We start from the raw sequence: 25,590 nt of genomic DNA on the forward strand, positions 1-25,590 counted from the left end.
GGAGGTGTGCAGGAGGCAGCCGATCAATGATTCTCTCTCATCATTGATGTTTCTGTCTCTCTCTCCCTCTCCCTTCCTCTGTGAAATCAATAAAAATATATTATTAAGAGAAAAAAAAAAGAACAACCCCTAGGCTAAGAAATCTTGTGGTACACAAGGATGTATTTTAGGACAGGTACACACCATGAGAAGAAACTCATAGGACAGAGTCTCCGTGCAGAAAGCAGAGGAGTCACGTGACAGACAGTGTTTTAAAAGCTGGCCAAACAGAAAGAAGTCCCATGAGGCACCATTTATACTTTCCAAATTAATTAAATTTATTTAATCAGTTGTTTCAAAGCTAGTTTTCTCTCCGGGATTGGTCGCCCATGACAACAGACCCGGAGGACAAAGGCATGGCTCTACCTAGTGGCAACATGAATTGTGTCTCAGTACAATTTATGGGTGCTTGGGGACTCCTGGGAACCTTCATTTCCATAAAATGATCCCTCCCTCCTATTCCTGAACAACATTAGCTATTTACCTTGGAGATATTTTCTCCCATTTTCTCATTTTCTCTTGGTCTCATGTGGCCATGATAATACCTTGTAATAAATTTTTGTGTGCTTACAATTCTTTAATTTTATTTTATGAGTTGAGAGACTGAATTGAGAAGCTACCTATGCTTCGGTGATGGAAATAATCATGCCTGCTTCTTAAGGGATTTTAGCCACAATGCCAGCTGCCTCCTCCCTTCCATTTTCCCAGTTTCCCAGGTTTTTAACCCTGAAGCCATTTCCCACCTCCACCCCTCCCATTTTACCAATTCTTCCCCTTTTTCTTTCCTTTCACTCCCACCCCACTGCCCTGGATCAGGTCCTTGCAGCTCTTCCCTGGGATTCCTACTTTCACTCTTTGCCAGTTCATCCTGTGTGTGTGTGTTTGTTCATTAATTCACTCAATGTCAACTATTGAGTACTCCTGACACGTCAAATCATGTTAAACACAATAAACAAACAGGGAATGAGATGATGTCTCTCTCTTCTTTTCAAAGCAGTTATCCGGTCATCTCATCCCTGAGAACCACCCTGATTGGTACATGACATGCCCTGAACTCCCCTGGTGTTTGAGTCTTACCTGAGTTTTCTCCTCCTGGGAAGCTCTCTGCATCTCGCTTTGTTGAAGTCCTTCTCCAACTTCAAGGTTCCCCAAATTGTCTCCTTCAAACTCTCTCCTTTCCTCTTCCCCACTGCATATCGTTGTCCCCTTTAACATAAAATGCATCATAGTAATTCATATTGATATTCATACTGATATACTATGGCTTCACATGGTATTTGTCATCTGGTAGTCCCCCAAGAAATAGTTCATCTAAGATTCATTTGTGTTGTAGGGGAGGCAGAAATTTATCTCTGTATGTCTTAGCTTTTCAGATGGACTCTTCATAAATGGGCGCAGCTCACACCACACAGGAGAAACCTCTAGGAAAAGGAACTCAAAACGGTGGCCTAGCATTCCAGCTCACATAGCATCTTCAATAAAGAATGATAGCCGAAACCGGTTTGGCTCAGTGGATAGAGCGTCGGCCTGTGGACTGAAAGGTCCCAGGTTCGATTCCGGTCAAGGGCATGTACCTGGGTTGCGGGCATATCCCCAGTAGGAGATGTGCAGGAGGCAGCTGATCAATGTTTCTCTCTCATCGATGTTTCTAACTCTCTATCTCTCTCCCTTCCTCTCTGTAAAAAATCAATAAAATATATCTTTTTAAAAAAGAATGATACATTTACAGGTATATGACAGGCCCAAGGGGTTTGGGCAAGGGGTAGTAAATTGTGGAGCAGAAACTAAGAAGATGAGGGTTAGTTTAACAATTTTTGTTTGTATAGAGTCTCAGCCCAATTCCCCATCTTTGGTGATAAGAATGTCTACCTTCTTCCTGGGACAGAGTTGGCACCTTTCACATGGGAGTTTTATCTCCGGGTTTCAGGAAGAAATAGAGGGTCAGAGCACCCTTCCTGTGCCTGCTGTTTCTCAAGTGCCTTTAACTTAACCTAACCAACTTGCCAAAGCAGCAAATTTGGGGGTGGCATGTTCTGAGCTCCTTCATAGTTGAAGGATTCAAAAGGGCATCATGGCCCTGGCCAAGTGGCTCAGTTGGTTGGAGTGTCGTCTCATACACTAAAGGGTTTTGAATTCAATTCCCAGGCAGGGCACATACCTAGGTTGTGGGTTCAATCCCTAGCCAGGATGCATAAATGAGGCAACCAATCGATGTTTCTTTCTCACATAGATTTTTTTCTCTCTCTCTCTTCATACCTCTCTTTCTAAAAGTCAATAAAAAACATATCCTCGGGTGAGGATTTAAAAAAAAAAGGGTATGTTGGATGATGGTATTGTAAACCACTCCAGGGTAGCATAAAAGTCATTAGTGTACAGTATGAGTCTCGAAAGAAAAAAGTACAGTGGGCACATCTTCATTAAAAATGGAATGATGATAACACCCCCCCCCCCTCCACTAAACAATTACATATGTCCTCTACCCTCACTTGGGAGAATTCAGTATGACAAATGGCACATAAACAGCATTATAGTCAATCATGTCACAAAATTGACTCAAGCCAAAAAATTCTGCAACTGACAATCTGTTGTCTTCTTATTTTTACTCTCCTTGGAGTCGTTCCAATGTTGCATTTTATCTTTTTATTTTTGCTTATTATAAAACCTCTATTAAAATAACATAAAAGGGGATTTTGAAAGAAAAGAAGAACCCTACTTCAATTTCAGCATATGAATATATGTGTTTTGATATTCTATATTCTCTTCCAAGCTCTGTTTCTCAGATGTTAGTATGTTTTTTTAAAAATACAATCTTAACCACAGGGCATGGACAATTTGTATTCTATTGTTTTCAATGAATATTATATTATCAGCATTCTCCTGTGGTGTTACATAATTATAACATTCACTTGCAGCATAAAATTCTACTAGATAATTTATATAGATGTTCTACAAATATTGAATAATTTATATGTCCCCTTTTTCACACCTATTCTTTTATAGAATTCCACTGCAAAAAAAATCTTTAAGCAAAAATATTTTAAAATTAACAAAATATTTCTTGAGATCAATTTCCAGGAGTGAGTGGAATTATTGTGTGAAAAAAAATGAATGTTTTTATGGTTCTTGATACCACCGTTGAAGAGCTGTCTTAGGAGATGTTACGAGTTTAAGTGGTAAATTTGTACAACACATTGTCAGGATGCCCCTTAACAACACAGGAAATGGTCCATTAAGCCAGAGTTCTCTTATAGGACTTTCTGAGGGACACACCCCGTATATGAACTGAGGAGTGTTACATTCATATCCACTTAGGATCTGCCAAACTACAGGTATGATTTATGCAAACCTATGACAAAGTGTTATCTGTTCCTAGGCAACTTCCAAAATACTGTATGGTTATTTTTTTCCTGAAAGATTGATGTTGCTGGATATATCTGTCTATATCTCCATTGTAACTGACCTGGGTCCAAAACACTGGAAAGGGAGGCACATGGACCCTAGACGGTTTAGCTCAGTGGATAGAGTGTCGGCCTACAGACCAAAGGGTCCCAGGTTCGATTCTGGTCAAGATATCTTCCCCGATCGATGTTTCTCTCTGTCTTTCCCTCTTTACTCCACTCTCCCTAAAAATCAATGGAAAAATATCCTCTGGTGAGGATTAACACACAAACACACACACACACACACACACACACACACACACACACACAGGGAGGCACATGAATGTAAGGAGGGGTGGATGTTGAAAGTGACAGAAACTCAAAGCCACTAGATTTTGTAAGATTGGCAAGAATTGGCAAGTATGTAACAAAGCACTGTGATTGCTTCATTTCTTAAATATTTTCCTTTAAAATCAGATTTGGCTCCAAAAGCATAAGGGTATTTAACTGACAGAACAATCTAATATTTTTGAATCTCCTTAGTGGGGGAAAAGAAAAACATTGTGCCTCTCCCTCTCTGTACATTTTTCACCCCACACATCCCACCCCACCCCACAAATCTGGTCTCTTGGGAAAGCAGCTTCTACTCTGTGCCGAGTTCTTTGTGATAAACATTCAGCGCTTTATCCCTCTTGCTACTTCATGGATATATGTGAAAGTGAAATCAACGATATATGTGAAGACTTTTCGAAAATTGGAAATAAAGTACTAGGGTTCAAGCATCAATATTTATTAGTATTAATTATCATTAACATTTCCAAAGCAGCAAAACAAAGGGAGGCAATATTGCCAAAAATAAGATACTGGAAAAATTGCTGATGTAGAGGTCAATTTAAGAATAAAGTTAAACATGATTCTGGATGGCTGGTCAAATATGGATCCAGTTGGTATTAAAGTGTTACATTTTAGATCAGTCCAAGTACACAGGCATTTTGGGCTTCCTGAGAAAATTCAAAATTTTAGTAAAGAATGATGAATACCTTTTTCTGGAAACCTTCTTTACTCATCTATAATAATAAAAGCATAATATGCAAATTGAACGAACAGCTGCCGGATGTCCTTCTGGATGACCTTCCAGGAGAAGGTGGGGCTGCAGCTGTGGGATCAAGGCAGCCACTGTGGCTGCGAGGAGGGATTGAGGCAGCCACCATGGCTGCAAAGGCTTACTCTTGCACAAATTTCGTGCATCGGGCCTCTAGTTTCAGGTAAGTATGTATGACATTTCAGCAGGTGCATGTTAACACATGGTTGAGACAGACATCCAGTCAATCACTGAGAGCCCACTAGTGGGTAAAATTTTGATATTCATCCAATAAATAGCCCTTGAACCCTTGCAATGCTCAGCTTGCTATGGTTGGCACTTCAGAGGATTAAATAAGAATACAACTCTCATTTCTACTTTTAAATATAACTTTTTTCTCACAAGGAAGGATTTGATGTTTAAATGATGTGGTGTATAAATTGCTTGTTGCTATATTGAGGGCTGAGGGAAACCTGATTGTGTCTAGAACTTGGAGTTGAATCAGCTGATGAATTAATGGTCATTACTGTTTTAAATCCCTATTTTCTAATTCTGAGATGCTCAAATAGGAATGCAGGGAACACTATAAACTGTCATTTGATTGTTTTATGTGATTTTTTGGAGCTTCTTTGAGGAACACCCTCTCTCACTTGTTTGTTATTCCCTAAAATATGGAGTTGCTTGGTTTCTTTGCTTTCAGACCCTCATCTCTTTCAAAATGATAAACGTCAACTAGTTGAGCTGAAAGTTATTGGCTATAATTGGCATTTGGTGTGACTCAGTTTTAGATTTGGTCTTAAGAGGCACTTTGTTTGGCAAAGAGCTTAAGACTCCAAATATGGGAGAGGGGCTCCAGTCACAGGTTCGGGACCTCCAAAGAAAACTCTGGCTCATAGCACCATTTGGTCTAGTGTCAGCACTGTAGACTCACCAACAACAAATCTTAAATAAACAGGTAAATCTGAAGTCTTCATGTAAAAATGTAAAACAACATGACATTCTATAAGATGACTACATAAAACGGAAGAGAGGACTGAATTTCCAGGAGAAGTATCTGGATAGTTAAGATGGAACTTTAACCATCCAGAATCAATCAGGCCTGGGAGAGACACAGGCAGCAGAAGAAAGAGCCCCCTGAGAAGTGTACTTACGTGCTCTCCTAGCTGCCCAGGGTACTGTTGATTGGGTGAGACTATTTGGTGGCAACCCAAGCCCTACATCACTTGAGTGTGTGGATTTTACCAGTCTGCCCCTTCTCGTGCATGCAAGAGAAAGTATAGATTGCCCAGTGACTTTTCATTCTCCAAACTTGCGTTTCTATAGAATAGTTGGGACTGAACATGCAGATTCTTGATCACCTCCCTCTCAGATGTGGTAACTCAGGTAGAATGTTCCTGCACATGTAAGCTGTGGTGGTTCTGCCTACCTCTGCTCAGGAGCAATGCCCAGCTTTCTTCCTGGGAGGATCTGTTCCAAAGCCCTTAACTTGCAAAGCCTTCTATTACAGCAACCTAAGGAATGATTATTAGGACTTACATCTTGTAAAACAGCCAAAACTCCCTAGAATTCTTTCTTGAGAAGGCCCCTATTATGTGGGGAAGTGCCAACTCCACCCTCGGGCCTGCTTCCTGCTTGGCAGTTTAGAAAGAAAGCAGCACAGTGAACTTTCCTTGCCCATTATTCACCTCTGAAAGGTAGTCAAAGGGAATGCCTTTCCTCCTATTATTCTATTGTTCCATTTTATGGAGGCCAGCCTCTGAATATAGCTGCTAATGTCAAAGAAGCCAAGAACCTAATGTAAACAAGAACTTCCAAATAGTACTTGTTCAAATGACCTTATTCCCATGGCTAGCCCAGTTCCTGAAGGACAGTGAGCCATCACGTCTGAGGCCTCATGTTGAATTTAATTCACTCTCAGAACCTCTATCTGCAGGACATCCAAGTAGACCATGTGACAGTAGCTTTAAATGTCATCTATCTATCTATATAAAAGCCTAAGCCACCATTACAACTGGACGACCAGACCACCAGATGACCGGCCGGTAGCTATGATGTGCAGTGACCACCAGAGGGTAGACGCTCAACACAGGAGCTGCCCCCTGGTGGTCAGTGTGCTCCCACAGCCAACTTCCTGCAGTCCCTCCCCCCGGCTGGCTGGCCCTGATCGCCCTGATTAGCCTTGATCACTGGGCAGGCCAAGAGACCCCACCCATGCACAGATTCATGCACCAGACCTCTAGTATAATTACAATCATACCATGTGTTTTCTTGTGTGTCTGGCTTCTTTGATCAAGCTCACATTCACAAAAGCTTGTCATGTTGTTGTATGAAGCTATAATTGATAATTTTAATTTCTGTATAGCCTTCTATTATAGGAATATACTGCCATTTATTTATCCATTCAGCTCATGGTAGACATTTGGGCTTTCTCCAGTTTGGAGCATGTATTACTTTTCTATTGCTATAGGAACAAATTACCACTGATTGAATGGCTTAAAATAACACAGAATTATTATCTTGTAGTTCTGGAGGTCAGAAGTCTAAAATGTGTTCAGAGGGTTGGGTCACTTTTGGAGCCTTTAGATGAGAATCAATTTCCTTGTCTTATTTTATAGCTTCTAGAGGCCACATATATTCTTTTGCTCCAGTAACAGCATCTTTTCTCCTCTCTGCCCTCTGCTTCCATCCTTTTATCTTCTCTCTGAGTTTGTCCTTCTGTGTCCTTCTTATAAGGATGCTTGTGATCACATTGGGCCCACCTGGGTAGTCCAGGAAAATCTCACCATCCTTAACTTTATCACATCTGCAAAGTCCCTTTACCATGGAAGGCTGTTATTCATAAGTTCTAGGGGCGTGTTTGTGGAAGTCTTGGGGAGGGGGGTGGGGGCCATGATTTAGCCCACCACAGAGCATTATGAATAAACCTGTCATGGACATTCATCTAATGTCTTTTGGTGAACACATTCTTCTTTTTCTTTGAGGGGGGGGGGATATCTAAGAACGGAATCACTGAGTTATAAGATATGAATATATTCAGCTTTAGATTCTGCAAAATGGCTTTGCAAAGTGGTGATAAGTTACATTCCTATCAGCAGCTTATGAGAGTTCCAGTTGACCCACATTCTCTCCAACTCTCAGTATTGACATTTACCATTGTGAGTATATAGAGGCATCTCCTGGTTTTAATTTGCACATGTTTGGTGACCACTGAGGTTGAACAGTTTTTCATATATTTATTGGCCATTTGGATAGCCTCTCTTGCGGTCAGTTTTGTTTTTTTAATCTTTTGCCCACTCTTCTATTGGGTGGTCGTTTACTTACTGATCTGTAGGAGCTCTTTATATTCTGGACCCGAGACCTCTGTCACTTGTCTGTGTGATGAACAATTTCTCCCCCTCTGTGGTTTACCCTTAATGGTATCTTTTGACACATGGAAATTCCTAATTTTAATGATTTTAATGTAGTCTAATATCTATACGGAAATCTCAAAAAATATTTAAAAAATACTTTGAAATGAATGCAAATTAAAACACAACATCAAAATTTACGAAGTCAAACTAACACAATGCTTAGAGAGAAATTTACAGTACTAGCTTTTGGCATTGTTGATTTTATTTTTTGCAGGTTTATTTTCTATCTTACTAATTTCTGCTTTTTTCTTTCTTTTTTTACTGCTAGATTTGATTTTCTGATTGTTTTTTAAATTCTTTAGATGGATTCTTAGATTACTGGTTTTTCAGCTTTAAAATTTTTTTCTAATATATGCATATTAAAGCTATAAATGTCCTTCTAAGCTTGGCTTTAGCTGCACCTTCCAAGTTTTAAAACATAGAAATTTAATCATAGCTCAAAATATTTTCTAATTCCCATTGTAATTTCTTCACTGACCCATGAGTATTCTAAAAATATTGCTTAATTACCAAACATATGAGGATTTTTTCCTTAATTTTAAATTTATGTTTAGCTTCAATTCCCTGTGGTCAGAGAAAATACCTTAAAGTATGGCAAATTTTCAATAAGTTGGTAACTCTCCAATGACTTAAAAACATTTTAATATTTAGTCCAGCTTTCTAGTTTTCAGAAACAAGTTTGATACAAAAAAAAATCCTATTTAGCCCTGGCCGGGTTTGCTCAGTGGTTAGAGTGTTGGCTCGCAGACTGAAGGGTCTTGGATTCAATTCTGGTCAAGAACACATACCTCAGTTGCAGACTCAATCCCTGGCTCTAGTCAGGGCATGAAGGGGAGGCAACCAATCGATGTGATGCCTCTCTCACATTGATGTTTCTCTCTTCTGTCTCTTCCCCTCCCATCCACTCTCTCTGAAAATGAATGGAAAAAGATATTTTCAGGTAAGGATTAACAACAACATAAAAATCCTATTTAGTTATTGCCAGAAACATGACAACTACCAGTGATAATTTCATTAATTGTGATGCCACCATGGCCTCCAGATCACCAGTATCCCAGCAAAATAAGAAAAAGCCATCACTGCATTCAAGGTCAGGGAGTTAAGCAACTTGATCTCAGAGTTCCATCTCATTTTCTCATGTTCTTGCTATTTCTAACATGCCTTTGATTACATTTATTGCTGCTTTCAAGGTCCCGCTGACAGACTCCGCATTTTCTATCTAATCTTATTCCTGCTACATCTTAACTTGGTGCCCCCACCACACTTTTCAATACTCTTCTCCCTCTTGTTTGCGAATACCAAGTGCATCATAAATTGTGTTCCTTTGCTATGTTATCTTCAGCCTCGTTTCACTTAAAAAAAAAAGGTCTGCCCTTTGTTTATTTTTATCTAATGTATAAGAAAATACATACATAAATATTACAGTTAAAAAAAAAAAAAAGGTAATCCTTATGTCACTGAAATTGCCCGGAACACCAGCAGCGGCACATGTCACATTTTTGGAAACTCTGAGTTGGTGTGAGAGGCAGGGGCTTCACCTCCCTGGGTAGGGAGTGGGAGTGGGGGGATGGAAGAGTCACAGTGACTCATCAGGGATGTTATCAAAAGCACTTCTATGTCTAATGGGTCTATAACATATGACCTTCACAATCCTGTACATTTTGAGGTTCTCATTTCAGCTTCAAAATCTCAATAATGGCACATAATTCTAGAAACATTTGCTTTACTTAGGTATAATTTAAAAATTAAATAGATACTCTATAGTCCTCCTCAAAGCTGACAATTGCAGGCTTCCCTCTATGATGGGCAGCACACTTAGACCAGAGACATAAGTAATTGTAACATTCCCATCAGTGGATTCCATAGTGTGGCTTATATTCAAGAAGATCCTGGGGAAAAGGCAGTAAGTGCTGGGTTCCCCCAGACCAAAACCAACCAACCAAATAAACAACAAAACCCTCTTTGGGTGACAGTGGTGTTAGTGAAATGTGTTTAGTGTGATAGGTTTATTTCATTCTGAGACTTACTTAATACCAACCATCCCAAGCAAACTAAATCTATTTGAATTGTCAAACCCATCAAGAGAAGACATTCCAAGAGCCCTGTGTCATCCATTCTAAGACTCAGTCCCTCTCCTGTGCCTCAGGCTCTGACCTCTCCTTTCCTTAGTGGAGATAACAATAGCTGGTCCCCAAGTCTGTAAAATAACCCCAAGGTGCTGGACACCCCAGTTATTAACTTGCTCCTCAGCCTTCTCCCTCCAACAATCTTTCTCCCTTTAACCTTTCTTCACTGGCCCTGAGTGAAAACTGAGTTCTAACCCTCATCTCAGACTCTTCTCTGAATCTGTCTCTCCCCTGAGAAGACAGAAGTGAAATCAGCACTGAATGTAAGGGTAGCACTGAATGTAAGGGTAGCACTGAACAAGGGATTGTGTGACCCCAGAATTATACATGTGGTGAAAAATAGGGCTGCTTCCCTGTATCTTCAGAAGTGTCTTATTACAACGGATGAGATGCCTGATGAGGCACAGCCAACAGTGATGTCACCTCAGGGGAGGAAAAGGAACATCCGCAGCTTGAGACCAACTCCCCAGGGAGATGGGCCAACAGAATGGAAGGGCCCTTGCCAGCAAAAGCAGGCGTAAATAAATGGAGCTAAACATGGTTGAGTCCTTTTGTTCAATGGGATTCTAAGCCCTGGGAAAGCTGAAAAGCATCAAGTATGGATCATATGTCATAGAAGTATCATATATGAAGACACATGACAAATACTTGCAGGGGTGTCTTACTGGTATGCATCACAAACAGGAAGTAGATACACTAGTTGATAACAAGAGGGGGTTTTCTCTGCCTCCTTCCCTTGTGGGAATTTGAAGACTCGTGGTCAGAGCAGAGAGGTGGTGAATCATTCTGTTAGGGATCCCAAAAGATAAGATTCTCCTTTCCTGCCTGACTTGAGCCAATGGAGGAACAAAGCGATAAAGGAGGAGGCTGCCTCACCTTTCTGAAGCGGATATTGACGATGCAGCTTGCATCTGTGAGCAAGTAAACTTCCCAAGACTGAACTCCTGTCACGGTGGCCTGGACCGTGGCAGCCTCCCACCTGGCCCTGCCCTTCGGTACCTCCTCAACTCATGCCCTCTGGTAGCTCCCAAAGAGGAAATCATGGAGGGACTGAGTGGATCACATCGGTTTGTTCTCTCTAAATTTCCTATCTGCCAAATCTCTCCATCTTCTCTGAGCAGAGGAGAAACAGGTCAGATGTTACAGAAACAGAGCCCCCTCCTCAGAAAGAACCATCAGACGTGGGGATAAGTATACCCCAAAATCCAACTCTGATGCCTCAACTTCTCTATGGACCTCACTCTCTGATCCCTCACCATTCCACATCCAAATGCTCTTGACAAAACTCATCTTTCACAGGTATGATAAAGTGTGAGTGTGCTTATGTGTTCTCTCATGTGCGTGCATGTGTGAGTTTGCATGTGTGAGCAAGTATATGAACATGCCTGTGGTTTTGCCTGTGGTGCAAGTGTATGCACATGTGTATATGTGTACATTGTGAGTGTGCATGTGTGTGTGAATGTGCTACTATGAATAAATGTTGTGCAAGTGTAAGTGTGCAATGTGAGCTTATGAATATATGTGTGCATATGTGAGTATGCATGTGTGTGCCTGAACATGAATGTGCATAGGTGTGGCTATGCAAGTGTGCTGCGTGTATGTATCAAACTCTGGAACCTGGCATTTGTGGTACATAGTTGGACAGATTCATTTCAACAAACATTCCTTGAGTACTTACAATGACCAATGACTGTCACAACCATGAAGAGGAGTATTAACTTCACTAGACCCCAAAAGCTTACAAGTTGGTAAGTAAGATGAACATATAAGTAACCATGTACAGCACAAGATCAAAGATGCCACATGCCATGGTGGCATGAAGAAGAGGAGTATTGTTCTGATCTGTAGGATGGCAGGGATATTTGAGATCAGCTTGAGAGAAGAGGGAGGTCCAGGGGGCACTCCAGGGAAAAGCATGGCATGAGCTCAGGCTAGAGATGGAAATATAGAGTTATTTGTTATGCTAGTGCAGAAATTAATATGATGGCTACTGCATCATATCAGGTGAAGGGTAACATTTGGCCTTTCTTTACCATATTTCATAGGGTATGTGGTGATAAATGATGGGAGATGGCCAATTTGTGGAAAAATTTGACTCCTGTATTAAGAAACATGAACTTCCTGTCTTAAGGCAAAGGTACACCCTTATGTTGGAGTGGTGAAAGGGAATGGCAAAAGTGGGTTGGAAACTTCAGGATGAAGAGGTTCTTGCATGAGTCTAGGTGAGAGATAATGAGGGCCCGAGCTAGGTGACAGAACAGAAGGGTCAAAGAGGTGACACTTTTACAGATACACTCAGCAGAATTCTAACAGGATGAAAGAGAGGTTTTTAGATCTGGAGACTGTCTGTATAATGATGTCACTCACATGAGGAAAAAGAGGATAATGGGGTAAAGAAGATGACATTAATTCTGAACTACTGTGTCTTCCCTGATAACCTACCAGAGCTAAACTTTGTAACCCCCAAGTCTGCACAGATGTTGGCTTTTGGGAATTGCATCCTCTTGCTGGCTAGGCATCAAAGAATGGACGTTTCTTCCTGTCATCACGCCTCATCTTCCAGAGAAACTGTTCACCTCAGAGGAAGGCAATCCCTCTCCCATAGGGAACCATTTGTCTCTAACGACTTTATCTCTGCAGCTCTACCTCAAGAAAAGTCTCGATTTGAGTCCTCAGTGGGAGCTCTGAAGAAGTAGACTTCCTACGGCAAGGGGGTATTGCCCTGGTCTGTTCTGCTCAAAGTCTGGCAAGCCATACCTGTACGCTGAGGTGGGCTTATCCGGTGGTGTATGACCTGACAGAGTGAGGAAGGGACCCAGACCACATCGGCTGTGAGTAGGCATGTTTGTGGGTCCAAGGAAAAGTCAAGTTCCTGGAGAGGACAGGCTACATGGTGACTCCAGCCGACACATGAGACTCTTCTGGAGCAATTAGGATGCAGAGTGGAAGCCTAAGACCACACGAGCCCCACATCACCCTGGAAGGACAGGGAAAAGGTCTTGGGCTGCAGAGTTCAGCAAAACCGGGGGCTAAAGATAGCATGAAGTTGGAAAGGTCAACACAACAGCAACTGAGGTGGATTCCAAGAATAAAAATGGCTAGGCAGAAATATGTCAGGACCAGGCAGCTAAAGTCAAGTGGGTGGACTCCAAGGTGGGGGCCTGAGGACTGAAAGGGATTGAAAACTCAAAGGTCCCATGATGCAAAGACATCCAGGCTAGGGGTGCGCCTGGTTCTAAGCAGTGTGGTGCAATCTGAGAAAGCTTAGTAAGGCACTGGGCTTCATTGGCCTGGAGAAGAGATGGTAGCTGTGAATGAAGCCATTACCTCCTGGAAGGCAGAGAATGAAGATGTGATGTCTTGATCAGTAGGACATCAACAGATATTGGTTGATAGATTGCTTAGATAAGGCTTTCAAAAAGATAGCCTCTTAATTGCTACCTTAAATTGGAATGCTGTTTATTTCCATTTTCTCTCTTTCTGGTTTTTTTTTTTTTCCTTTCTTTTCTGGCAGCTGGTGTTGCCTCAACAAACTAAAGCTGTTGCTATTTCAGCATCTTTGCTAAGAAGGGCATCGGAGTATCTGAATGTCAGTCTGAGCTCACTCATCCAGATTAATTCCTGAGATGTTCAGCAAAATTTCTCATAAAGCCACCTTTCGGTCAGAGCAAAACAGATAACTCACTTTATCTGTGAGCCTTTTATCTTGTTACAAACCACAGTTCTCATCCATTCCAATTTTCATGGGGATTCAAGACGTTGCTGGGAGAAGAAATGTGGAAAGATACACAAAATCGGCCCTTTGCTCCTCTCTGCCTCGTGGAGGTCTCGCCATCCTGGCAGTTTCCGACTCTGTGCCTCGGGGATTGCAGACACAGTGATGACTGTGTCCTCCAAGCTTCCCACTGGTTTTAAAGAAGCAGCTGATTTCCACTTTTATTTGCAGTAACATCAAAAGTGATCTCCAAAGGCCAAGAGCCTAATAAGGTACCCAGAATCTTGAAGTCTGAAAGGACGTGTGGAGTCACCTAACGCCCTCCTGTGTCAGATGGGCAGAATGAGGCTCAGAGAAGTGAGCCTTGCCTATGCCCAACTGGGTGGAATGCTGGCACTTGGACCTGAGCTTCCCATATTCTTCTGTTTCAGCCTCCTTCTGGACAGAAGTACTTACGCTGGATTAGATGTTACAAAAATGAACACACAAAAGGATTAAAGATCTAATAAAAAGCAATCAAAACAAAAAATGCAAAAATAAGGGGGAAAGTCTTAAAAAAATGCATATGGCATTTTCTCCTTTGACCAGGTAATCATTCTGCTAAACACATCTATGCATCCATAAGACAACGTACTCCCAAGCTGTCGAAACATGTTTCTCAAAAGTTTTGTTATATTCTTTTTTTCCTTCTTTCTATGCAGAAATGACAAGCAGTTATAATCTTTTTCTGAGCAACTAATGACAATCCCTAGCACCCAGCATTATGAAAAATCAGGCATATAGGTTTTGTCCTTCATCTCTCTCAGGTCTTATCCCCCAGAAAAAGGAAAATTATAGACATTGTGCCGACAGTGGAAATGTTAGCTTTTTTCCCCCGCTGGTTTTTTGTTGCTAGGGCATAAGACCACGTGTGCCATAAAATTCTCTCCCATCTGGCTGGCTTTGAAACTTCTCTGAGACCCAGTTCTTACAGTTGAGCAATTAATTCTCCCCGGTACTTGGGAGCTGTTGAAATAAAGGAGATTTCATAGAGAGCAGGTCATGACCTTATGCCTTTGTGAGCTGTGCTGAGAACTGACCTCCTGCGCTAGTGGGAGAGAAAAGCCTATTAAAATCTCTTGGGTGAATACTTCAACAAGCTGATTTCATTTGGAAACTAATCATTTGGTGCATTTTTGAAGGCATTATGAATGCTGTCAGCTCAAATATTAATGTTGTTATAACCCTGGATACCATGCTTTTGCCTCAGATTCAGGGCTTCACTACATTTCAACAATTCCATTAGGCCACACCTAAAACATCTGAGTCTGGTAAAATACAGGGGGGAAAAGTCAACATTGTTCCATATTGCTAAAAAAGTATCAAAAGCTGTAAAGTATCTATGAATTAACTTAACCAAAAAAAATCATATGAAGTTATGGGCAAAAATTAAAACTCTAATAAAGGATATAAGCGCCCACCTAAATAAACAGAGATATATTTTCCATGTTTATGAATAGGCCAACCTCGCACAGAATAGATGTTACTTTTCTCCAAATTAATCTCCGAATCAATGCAGTTTTAATCAAAACCTAGAGACAATTTTCCAGGGGACTGTGCTGAGCACGTAGGCAGATGGAATCCAATGTGATGGTTAATTTTATGTGTCAATGTGGCTGGGCCATGGTGCCCAGATACTCGGTCTGACATGATTCCGGATGTTTCATGATGTTTTTAGGTGAGATTCACATTTCAATTAGTGGGCGTTAAGTGCAGCAGATTGCCCTCCATAATGTGGGTGGGCCTCATCCTATCAGTCAAAGGCCTGAATATAGAACAAGGACTGACCTCCCTGAGCATAAGAATTATTCACCCTTCAATGTGAACCACAACATTGGCTCTTCAGCCTGACAGCCCACCCTGCAGATTTGGGATTTGCCAGCCAACTGCTTAAAATAAAGCCTCCTCTCCACATATACACACACTATTGGTTCTGTTTCTCTAGAAAACCCTAGGAGACCAAGGAACTCCCCTAAGGGTCTGATGGGAAAAAAATCAGCCACAGGGTTTATGCCATCAGCGTCTGGCCTCAGGATTGGCGAGTTGGGATCAGTGATAAGTAACAATGATTTCAGAACAGCATCCTGGCAAGAGATGCTCAGATTTCATGTAGGCGGCACTCAATTTCCAATGAACAGAACTGTTTATACGAAGCGGAAAACATCCCTAAAACAACAAGAAGCCACCACGAACCCCAAAGCCCTACTTTTAACCACAACAATTCACCAGATGGCGCAACTTGATTTCCCAGAACGTGAGACAATTCCGTGAAGGGAAATAAGCTGGTTTTTAAAATTGGAAATTACTCAGATTACATAGATTTTTTTTTTTCTTTTTTAGGTTTGTTTTGCTTCCTTACTTTAATCACTTAATAAGGGCCCATTGCCATGATGTGTGAGAATCCTAAGTGGGTTAGGTTGGAGGCCAGGTTAAACATTTGTGAAACCCTGGGGAACTCTCAGGACAGTGAGTGGAAGAGAAGCTGGGTCACTCGGCCTGGTAGGATAATAGGATCAGGAGGAATTGTTACCCCTGTTTTAAATTTCTAATATTGTCTTGAAGTTGTTTGACCAAATCAATAACCTTTTCTAAATTTAAGCATCCCTCTCGAAAACAAACAAACAAACATGCTCATCTTTCCTTCCTCTCCATCATGCTTTGGGGAGGCTTGACTGCCTCCCGAGGAGGCTATAATCAGTTGTCATGAGGTTTAACTACAGGCGAAAGAGGACATGAAAAATAATCAGAGCCATAAAATACGGATGGGTGGAAACAGAATCCCAGAGTTGGAAGGAGCCTGGGAAACGTGTTTCATCCATCTCCTCAGCTCTTGGCCACACCTAAACTCGGAAAGCCCTTAGGAACGCGCTGTGCTGAAGACCTCCAAGCACAATACCTCATCTGTCTTAGAAAGTCATTCTAGTGTCTAAGAATACTCCCCGTCAGGAAATTCGGCGTGGTGAGTAAGTTCAAGCTCCACTCACACCCACTTCCTCAGGCTCTGAGCTTGGGTGGAGATGGACAGACAGCAGCAGGACACACACTCTAGCTCACCCAGTGAACACACGTGAAGGTTGTCACCAAATACCATTAACCCCCTCCACCCCCCCCCACCCCCCCACCCGGCACCAGCTTCCCCTTCCTGCTCTGGGTTAAGTGACCCTAATCTCTTGGATTGGTTTCATTCTCTGAACAAGGCCTACCTGTGCCAAATGACGGACAAATAGTCCAGTAGAGGGCTGGTCACTCCTGGCTCTAGCAGTGGTTCTCAACCTTGGCTGCACATTTAGAATCACCTGGGAATCTTTTTAAAATCCTGATTTCTGGGCCTCATCCTCTGGAAATTCTGTTTCTTTGTTATGGGTTGGGGCCACAACATTAGTAACAAAGAAACAGAATTTCGGGAGGATGAGGCCCAGAAATCAGGATTTTAAAAAGATTCCCAGGTGATTCTAATGTGCAGCCAAGGTTGAGAACCACTGCTCTAAGGGAACCACCTGCCCCAGTGTGCCGGGGCTCCCCAAAACGTGGCACTTTCAGTGTGAAACCAGGGCAGTCCCAGGCAAACCAGGATTGGTTAGCCACACTGGCTCTCTAAGAGGAGAAATGTCTCCCCACACATTTCAAGGGAACTGCTAACATCATGGATTCATATCTGTCCCTTGGCTGTGTTGCTGAGTCTGTGCAGAGCCCAGCCTCTCTCTCAAAGTCATTGCCCAAAGTGTGCCCCTGTGGTCGGAAGGGATCTGGGCAGCCATCCAAACTCTGGTGCTAAGAGGGAGCTTCTCAATTAATGACATGCCACTGTCTGGGGACAGGGAGATCAATCTGGGCTGCCTCACTTGTTCTGTTCCCAGCACGACCTCCACCTGGAGGGGACATGGCAGAGTCTGCCCCACAGCGCACAGCACCTGCGTGTCCTCCACCCAGTCACCTGGCTGAGGGGCACACATCGGGATGCAGCACCTGTGGCTAGAAAAAAAAATCAGGAACAAAAACAGGAATAGACATGAAATGTGTGAGGGGGAGGGAACGAAGCCAGGAGAAAGCCAAAAGGGGGGTGGGGGAATAGCTTAAAGGGTGTAGGAGAGAAAACATAACTTTTTCTCCCTCTGCCCTTGTGGGTTCATTGGCTGAGCCTTGTAAATTAGACTGACAAAAAATATTAAACAAATACAATCAGGAGTTTATTTTTTTTAATATTTTTTTTATTGATTTCGGAGAGGAAGAGAGAGATAGAAACAACAATGATGAGAGAGAATCACAGATCAGCTGCCTCCTGCATGCCCCACACTAGGGATCAAGCCTACAACCCATGCATGTGCCCTGACCAGGAATCAAACTGTGACCTCCTGGTTCATAGTTGACACTCAACCATTGAGCCACACCAGCCAGGCTCATATAGCATCTTAACAAAAGAAAAAGAAATGTTTATAGTAGTGACAAGACAAAGAAAAAGGTCTTTGAGTTTCCGGGGTGGAAGTATATGGAGGAATTAAAGAAGATAGGGACTAGTTAGCAAAGTCTGTTCTGTAGGTTCCTGGGATGGGTCTCGGTGAGGGCCTACCCTAGCCTCTAGCGTTATCTCCAGCAATTAACTTCTATCCTTCCTGGTAGAGAGAGAAGGGAGACCTCTACAAACTGTGTCCTGCTCTTAGGTGAATGGGAGGAGGGGTTCTTGTATCTGCCTCTCCTCAGTTGCCGTTAGCTCAAAATAATTCCTATGCCAACATGGCATGTGTTGGGGGCAAGGGCATATTCTGCTGCACTTCAAGGGCTAAAGCAAAAGCAATAGAGAGAATAAGGTTAGAAACATACTCAAGGAGAGGGAGAAATTCGCCAAGGAACAGGAGAAAAAGAAGGAAGACCGTGAGAAGCAGGAGGAGAAGCCTGTGTTGGTATAAATTCATGCCCTTGCAGAATCAGGCAGGTTCACTGAGTGAGAGCCCTGCCCACTCCTCTTTCTACTTCCTCACACCTTTTAGAAGAATGGTTCTCAAACTATTGGATTTCATGAATCAGGAGGGGAAAAATAAAGGAGGACAAACTTAAACTTAAATCTGCAAAAAACATGAAACTAAAAGGACCCTCTATTAAGCTCGTTATTTCCAAAAGCAAAGGACAGTGCGCACTTGAGATGGCAGAAAACCATTGGCAGCCGATGCCAACATACATGCATGTGTCATTGCCCTTATTTCCCCCATTCTGCCAAGGAATGCTAAAAACCTGGTCACAGGCCTGGGCCAGGTGTCAGCATGGTGTTGGGAGGTCTTCATTTAGGGCCTTCATATTCCAAATAAGGAAACGGAGGCCTGGAAATGTAAAGAAACTTGACAGTGGTCAAGTGGGAGAGGGAGGTTTTAATCCAAGTCACCAGGCTCCAGGACCAGCTGTGCTGCACTTTGTAGACGTGCTCCTGAACAAAACGGGTCTTCCTACTTCGGGACAATTTGGACGGGTTTTTATAAGCGCTACATCTGCCTCCAACTCAAAGAGAGGGAAAAGTACCAGGGTCTCCCTAGGACTGTTTCCTGAAGCAGAAATACTTAAGACATGCAGTGATGTCTGCATCTCCTCTGGCCGGACCCCCAGCCAGGGTCACCTCTGGGTCCCTCGTCCCTGCCCTGGCTCCATGTCAGCACCTCACGTGGCATCCAGGGTGGGGCCTGTGCTCTCCAGCTGCTATTCTTATCTGTGTTTGTTCAGACTTCCTTCCTGCCATCCTTTTCGCGTTCAGATCCCTTTTCAGCACTTGGCCTTGATGTCTAACTCCAACTGTATCTCAACATCAGAGCCACAGAAAGATGTGGGCTGGTAGAAGTTTCTTTCTTCATTTCCATGCCAGACACTTGGTGCCCATGGATGAATGAAGGCTCAGTCAAAAGCTGAAATCATCCACAGGGGATTAAGTGCTGGGTTGGTCCATAAGAAACTGGGCTGTGCTCCTATTAACCAGGTCTTATGAGTGTATGAATATTTTACCTGTTTACCACTTGCTGGTTGTTTTATTAGTAACCTAACGATGAGGGACGCTTTCATTATGGCTCTTCTGCGAGCGTGGGGGAAACAGTACGCATCCGTTTACTATGCTGTTGTGTGAATTGGAACGTCAGCATCGGGGTTTAAAACCATGCCCAGTGATGGCCCAGACAGATGAGAAGTCCTCCTGGTTTGAGCAATCTCTCAAAAAGAATCTTCCACAATCAACTCCTTTAGCTGATCCTAATGTTTCATTGTCCTCGTTGCTAAGACATTTTTCTGCCTTTTCCAAATCCTTTCTGCTGTAGTCTAGACTCATTTCTTGTGGGTGCCCTTGACAGAGGTGAAAATACCACCTTCCATATGACTTGCTGATATAAACTTCTTATCTGAAGGAGAAAATTCTGCCATCTTTTCTCTTTGCCCAGCCGTTAGAAGCTAACCTTTCTATCCTCTTTCGCATGGTCATAGAATTGGAAAGGGACATCAAATATACCCGGCTTAGTAATCCTCAGAGCTAGCATTTCAAAATCTCCTGTGAGTCAGTGCAATGCCGGAGTCCCACCCCAGCTGCAACAAATCAGGATCTTTGTGAGTGGGACTCCGGAATTCATTTTTAATAACCCCAGGTGGTTCTGATACCAACATTGTTCAGTCAGGCAGATGGGAACCTTGGCTGGTTCAGTTCATTCTTAGATTTCCTCACGGCGTCCAGATGGAACACCTCCAGTGAGAGTCCACCGCTTCCCAGGAAAACCCGTCCCGTGGCCAGAGCCCTCCAACTGGAAGGAAGATTTTCCTTTTCATGAAGCCAAAATTTGCCTCCTTGAAGTTTCTAGGAATGATGCTAGGTGTGGCCTCTGGGGCCACAGTATTTCTGATACTTTTCATTAATTTTTCCAACCCCAGTAATACTGTATACAAATCACATTTCCAGGCCAACATCAAAGAGGAGATAAATGGTGCGTTTCTGCAGTAATTGGTCGCATACATGGGGAAACGACATATCTGACTGTCCCAGAGCTCTGGGTTTAGTCATCGGCACATCAGCAAAAATAGGAGTTGTCAAAAGATCTCGCTCAAGCCTGGCTGGCGTGGCTCAGTGGTTATGCGTCGACCTGTGAACCAGGAGGCACATGCCCAGGCTGCTGGCTCGATCCCCAGTAGGGGGCGTGAAGGAGGCAGCTGATCCATGATTCTCTCTCATCATTGATGTTTCTAGCTCTCTCTCTCCCTTCCTCTCTCTGAAATCAATAAAAAAACATTTGGGGGAAAAAAAAGATATCGCTCATGGTTCTCAGACGTCAGTGTAAATTGGAACCACCTAAAGGCCTGTCAAAGCCGATTGCCGGGCCCCACCCTGAAAGTATCTGATGCAGCAGATCTGGGTGGGGGCCCAAGACTCTGGTTCTCTAATTAGGACCCGGGGGATGCTGCTGCCAGTCCACAGACCACACTTTTGGAACCATGGGGCTAAGTAAGCAGGCGTGGGGCAGCATTTAATACCCCGTGGAAAGAAAACCCATTGTACCAGAATCAGCGGGGAAGCTCGCTCTAAGCTTATTTCAATGTTATCAGTTAGCACGGCGTCCTCAAGAGTCATCCTTGTGTGGCATGTGTCAGAACCTCCTTCATGTCAGGGCTGAATCATAGTCCCCTCTATGCATAGGCCACATTGTGTCTATCCATTCATCCACTGCTGCCATTTGGGTGGTTTCCTCCCTTGGAATAACACAGTGAATAATGCCACTGTGAACACAAGTGTGCACATACCTGCTTGAGGCTTCTTGCCAGTTTTCTCAGCTGTGTCCAGAGATGCTCTTCTGCCCACAAACACAGTCCCATCTTGTTCCTGAGTCAAATATGGTGAAGGCAAAACATTAATAATCGGGTTGAGAATGAAGTCACTAGCTCAGAGGTGGGTTCTGGGACTCGTAATAAATGCTAAATTTTGCAACCAATCCTAACTCTTACTACTGAATAACACTCTTCATAGAATGTTTTCTTCCAGGAGAGCAAGGCCATATCTGTCTTACTGCTGTGTTCCTGGTGCCCAGGACACTGTCTTCTCCATCCAGGGAGGAGCTCAGTGGAGATGTTGAATGAGTGAGCCATATTCTCAGCCAGGGTCCCCAATAGAAATTTCTGGGCAATAGACTCTGACGTTGAGACCCTAACCCCCAATGTGATGTTTCTAGGAGGCAAGATCTTTAGGTGGCTTGGGTCATGAGGGTGGGGCCCCTATGACTGGGATTAGTGTCCTCATAAGAGGAGACCCAGAGAGCTTCCTTGCCCCGTCCCTCCACCATGTGAGTTCAAAGCAAAATGCCAGCTGTCTGCAACCTAGAAGGCTCTCACCAGAAACCAACCATGCTGGCACCCTGACCTTTCCTTCCCCCCTGCAGACAGTGAGAAATACCTGTCTGTTGTTTATGAGCCACTTAGTCTGTGGTATTTTCTTCTAACAGCCTGAATGGACTAAGACAGAGTTCAACTCCAGCCACCAGTCCATCCATGCACCAAGCACCCATTTCCACTTCGTTTTCCCCCTTTTCTTCCTGGGATTTCTCTCCTCCAAGTCAGGGCCTTCACTTCACTCTGACCCACCTTCGGAGAGCTCTCTGCTGGTCTCCTTTCTTGTCCTCTCCTCGTCTTTTTGCTCTCTCTCCTTCCCTCTTCCCTGGTTCTGGGAACTTGTAGCTAACAAAACAGAGCATGGTGCTTGCAGCCTAATGATATCCAGCCCAGGGAATTGGGCAAAACACAAAACAGACACAAATGCCCCAAATCCCACTCTAGACACCCACAGCTGCACTCAGGGGCGGCTGCCGCACAGACCAGCTGCTGCTCATCTGCTCTCGTCCCCCCCTCTTCCAAATGACAGCTTCCAGTATCAAAGACACAGCCAGCTGTCAAAATAAGGGTCCTATTTTCACTTATAGGACAATGAGTGCTGAAAACTGATGATGCAAACATGTAAACAAACAAAGGGGTGCAGGGGAGGCTGCTGGGCTGCCTCCCTCCAACCTCATCCTTACAGAAGCAGGGATTGAGGTCATTTCCTGGTCCTTAGAACGGAACTGACAAGCACATCCCTTCAGACATAAAGGCATGCATCAAAGGACACTAAGAAAAGGGATAAGAGTTTGATCTCCAGAGGAGAAAGGCAGGGAGGATGCAAAGTGCTGGGGACAAAGGGACAGCCTAGCCTGGGAATTAATTATTCATCCCCCGCCCCCAGCATAATGTTGTGTAATAAGCACCGAAGAAAGCAAGTGATTTCTAATGAAGATAACAAGGAAGCCAAGACAGGCCACCAGGGAGACTGGAGGCATAAGTGGGTGACCTTCTTATTCATTTATTGATGTCGTTCATCTTCCAGTGCTGGAGGAATCACCCCGTGTGGACACATCTCCCTGCTCACATCAAACTGCAGGCGAGAATATGGTTAGAAGTTAGGAAATGAAGGTACTTATTCTTGCCCTGTTACACTGAACAAATCACTTAAATGTCTCTGCCTAGTTTTTTCTAAAACCAGACTCCAGGGTTGTCTGTGGGATCAATGAGATCACGCTTGGGGAAGCAGTGTGTGTTCCTCCAAGGGTCCTAAATAGGGGTCACTGGTACCTTGTAGGGAAATGCCAACTCATTGGCAGCTTGTTGAAGTGACTGAAATTATTTTTAAATCTCATACAACATAATGATAGTGTGTAGTGTGCCTCCGCAGTGCCTGCCCCCACCCACAACTTCTGTGGCAAAGCTGTCTAGCCCATAATCATGCAACAAGGTCAAAATCAGCTGTGAAACTCTTGTGTCCCTCCTTCCCCCAGGAGAATGAGGCCAGCCCAAGTTATTGCTAAGCAACAAAGGTCTTGTGATGTTGGTCTAGGGCCGTGGTAGGCAAACTGCGGCTCGCGAGCCACATGAGGCTTTTTGGACCCTTGAGTGTGGCTCTTCCTAAGCCTTAGGAGTACCCCAATTAAGTTAATAACAATGTACCTACCTATATAGTTTAAGTTTAAAAAATTTGGCTCTCAAATTTCAATCGTTGTACTGTTGATATTTGGCTCTGTTGACTAATGAGTTTGCCGACCACTGGCCTAGGGACTGTAGCTGTTGAGAGCTGGTCACTCCCAAGGGTGTGGTGATCCCAGTGCATGGAGGTCCAAAACCATTCATCGATAATTGGAAACACCACAGAGTGGGACTTGATGAGCAGCCCCCAGAGGTTCTGGAGGAGCTGGAACATACACATCCCCAGCCAGCCTGGCTGGTGTGCCTCAGTGGTTGAGTGTCAACCAATGAACCAGGAGGTCATGGTTTGACTCCTGGTCAGGGCACATGCTCAGGTTGTGGGCTCCATCTCCTGTGGGCGCATGTACAGGAGGCAGCCAATCAATGATTCTCTCTCATCACTGGTGTTTCTACCTCTCTCTTCCTCTCCCTTCCTCTCTGAAATCAATAAAAATATATTTTTAAAAATCCCCCGCAAAACAGAAGGGGAGTGTCTCACTCAAAGGTTGCTGGGAATTTGGGTTCCTCTGTTCATCCTGAGACCTTAGAACAGAGCTGGAAAGCCAGGTAGCGCTCCCATGATGTAGGCACCAGCTGAAATATGGCACGACCCTCCCAGCAGAAGTTCTGGAAGTCACATTCGGCAACCAGAACTCAGTGTAGCACAAAGAAGTGAGGGCACATGGGGACCCCCAAATTCTCCCACCACCCACATGGTGTTGGATCTCCACTGTGAGATAACACGTTTCTGTTATTTTAAGCCACCCAGTCTGTGCAATGTTGTTACAGCAGCCTGAGCAAACTAATACCAGGGCCAGTGCACATCTCTCTCTTGGGGACTGGAGCCAAGAGATGAAGAGAATGAGGCAGTCTGCAAGATCTGATGTGCAGAGGTCTGGAGAGGGCAGTGGGCTCCCGCTGAGCAAGCAGGACCTGTGAGCAGCAGGGAAGCTGGGCAGAGGAGAGAGGAGCACCCAGTGAAGGGTGTCCAGGGAGAAGGGTCCTGCCAACCAGCATGCAGAGGACCCACAACCCTGAGAGTGTCCCTCATCAATTCTCACTCGGCAAGGGTGACCTTAAAACAAACCCTCTTTTTTTCTTTTTAGTAACTTAAGACTCTTACTATGGAAAGAGCCCAACCAGAGTAGACAACATGGTCCCGATTCATCTAGGAAGAGATCCTGTTCTATGTGGGTGATGGCAATCTACAGCAAGTGCCTGGAAATTGGGCCTCGCAATTGTCATCTGAACACAAAGGATCCCACTTTCTCGGCTCTCCAGCCTAAGCAAACTTTAAAATATATATATAAATGTGTGTGTGTATTTTTATTGATTTCAGAGAGAGGAAGGGAGAGGAAGAGAGAACTACAAACATCAATGATGAGAGAGAATCATCGATCTGTTGCCTCCTGTACACCCCCTTCCCCCCTCCTCCCTCCCCCCTTCTTCTTTCCCCCCTCCCCCCACTGGGGATAGAGCCCGAAACCCAGGCATGTGCCCTGACCTAGAATCAAACCATGACCTCCTGGTTCATAGGTCAATACTCAACCACTGAGCCTCACCAATAATGACTAAGAGCACTGCTTTACTTGGCTGGTCCTCACTCTTGTGTCATTCATAGTGTTAAGGACTACCTTTACTGTGGTTTGGACAGTTCCCATATTTCTAAAGTGAACAGCAGGGAGAGGGAGGAAGCAAATGGATTGTTTCCTTTCCAGGGAAGGAAGCGAGCTTAAAACAAAGTCTGGGTCTCTCCAGCATCAAATGCAGAAAGGACAGGGAAAGCCAGGTCCTCCTGGGGGACTAG

The 25,590-nt window shown here is 43.8% G+C and overlaps 1 long non-coding RNA gene across 1 annotated transcript; it reads right to left on the bottom strand.

Annotated features, from left to right (window-relative positions):
- Positions 1–335: 335 nt before the first annotated feature.
- On the bottom strand, positions 336–23,757 carry LOC118663596. Its single transcript, XR_004970093.1, has 3 exons — positions 21,543–23,757; positions 1,117–1,245; positions 336–584 (listed from the first exon to the last, which is right to left on the bottom strand). It is a non-coding gene; the product is annotated as an uncharacterized LOC118663596 (long non-coding RNA).
- Between the last annotated feature and the right edge of the window lie 1,833 nt (positions 23,758–25,590).

Source organism: Myotis myotis, unplaced genomic scaffold, assembly GCF_014108235.1.
Source record: "Myotis myotis isolate mMyoMyo1 unplaced genomic scaffold, mMyoMyo1.p scaffold_m19_p_9, whole genome shotgun sequence".
NCBI lineage: Eukaryota > Metazoa > Chordata > Mammalia > Chiroptera > Vespertilionidae > Myotis > Myotis myotis.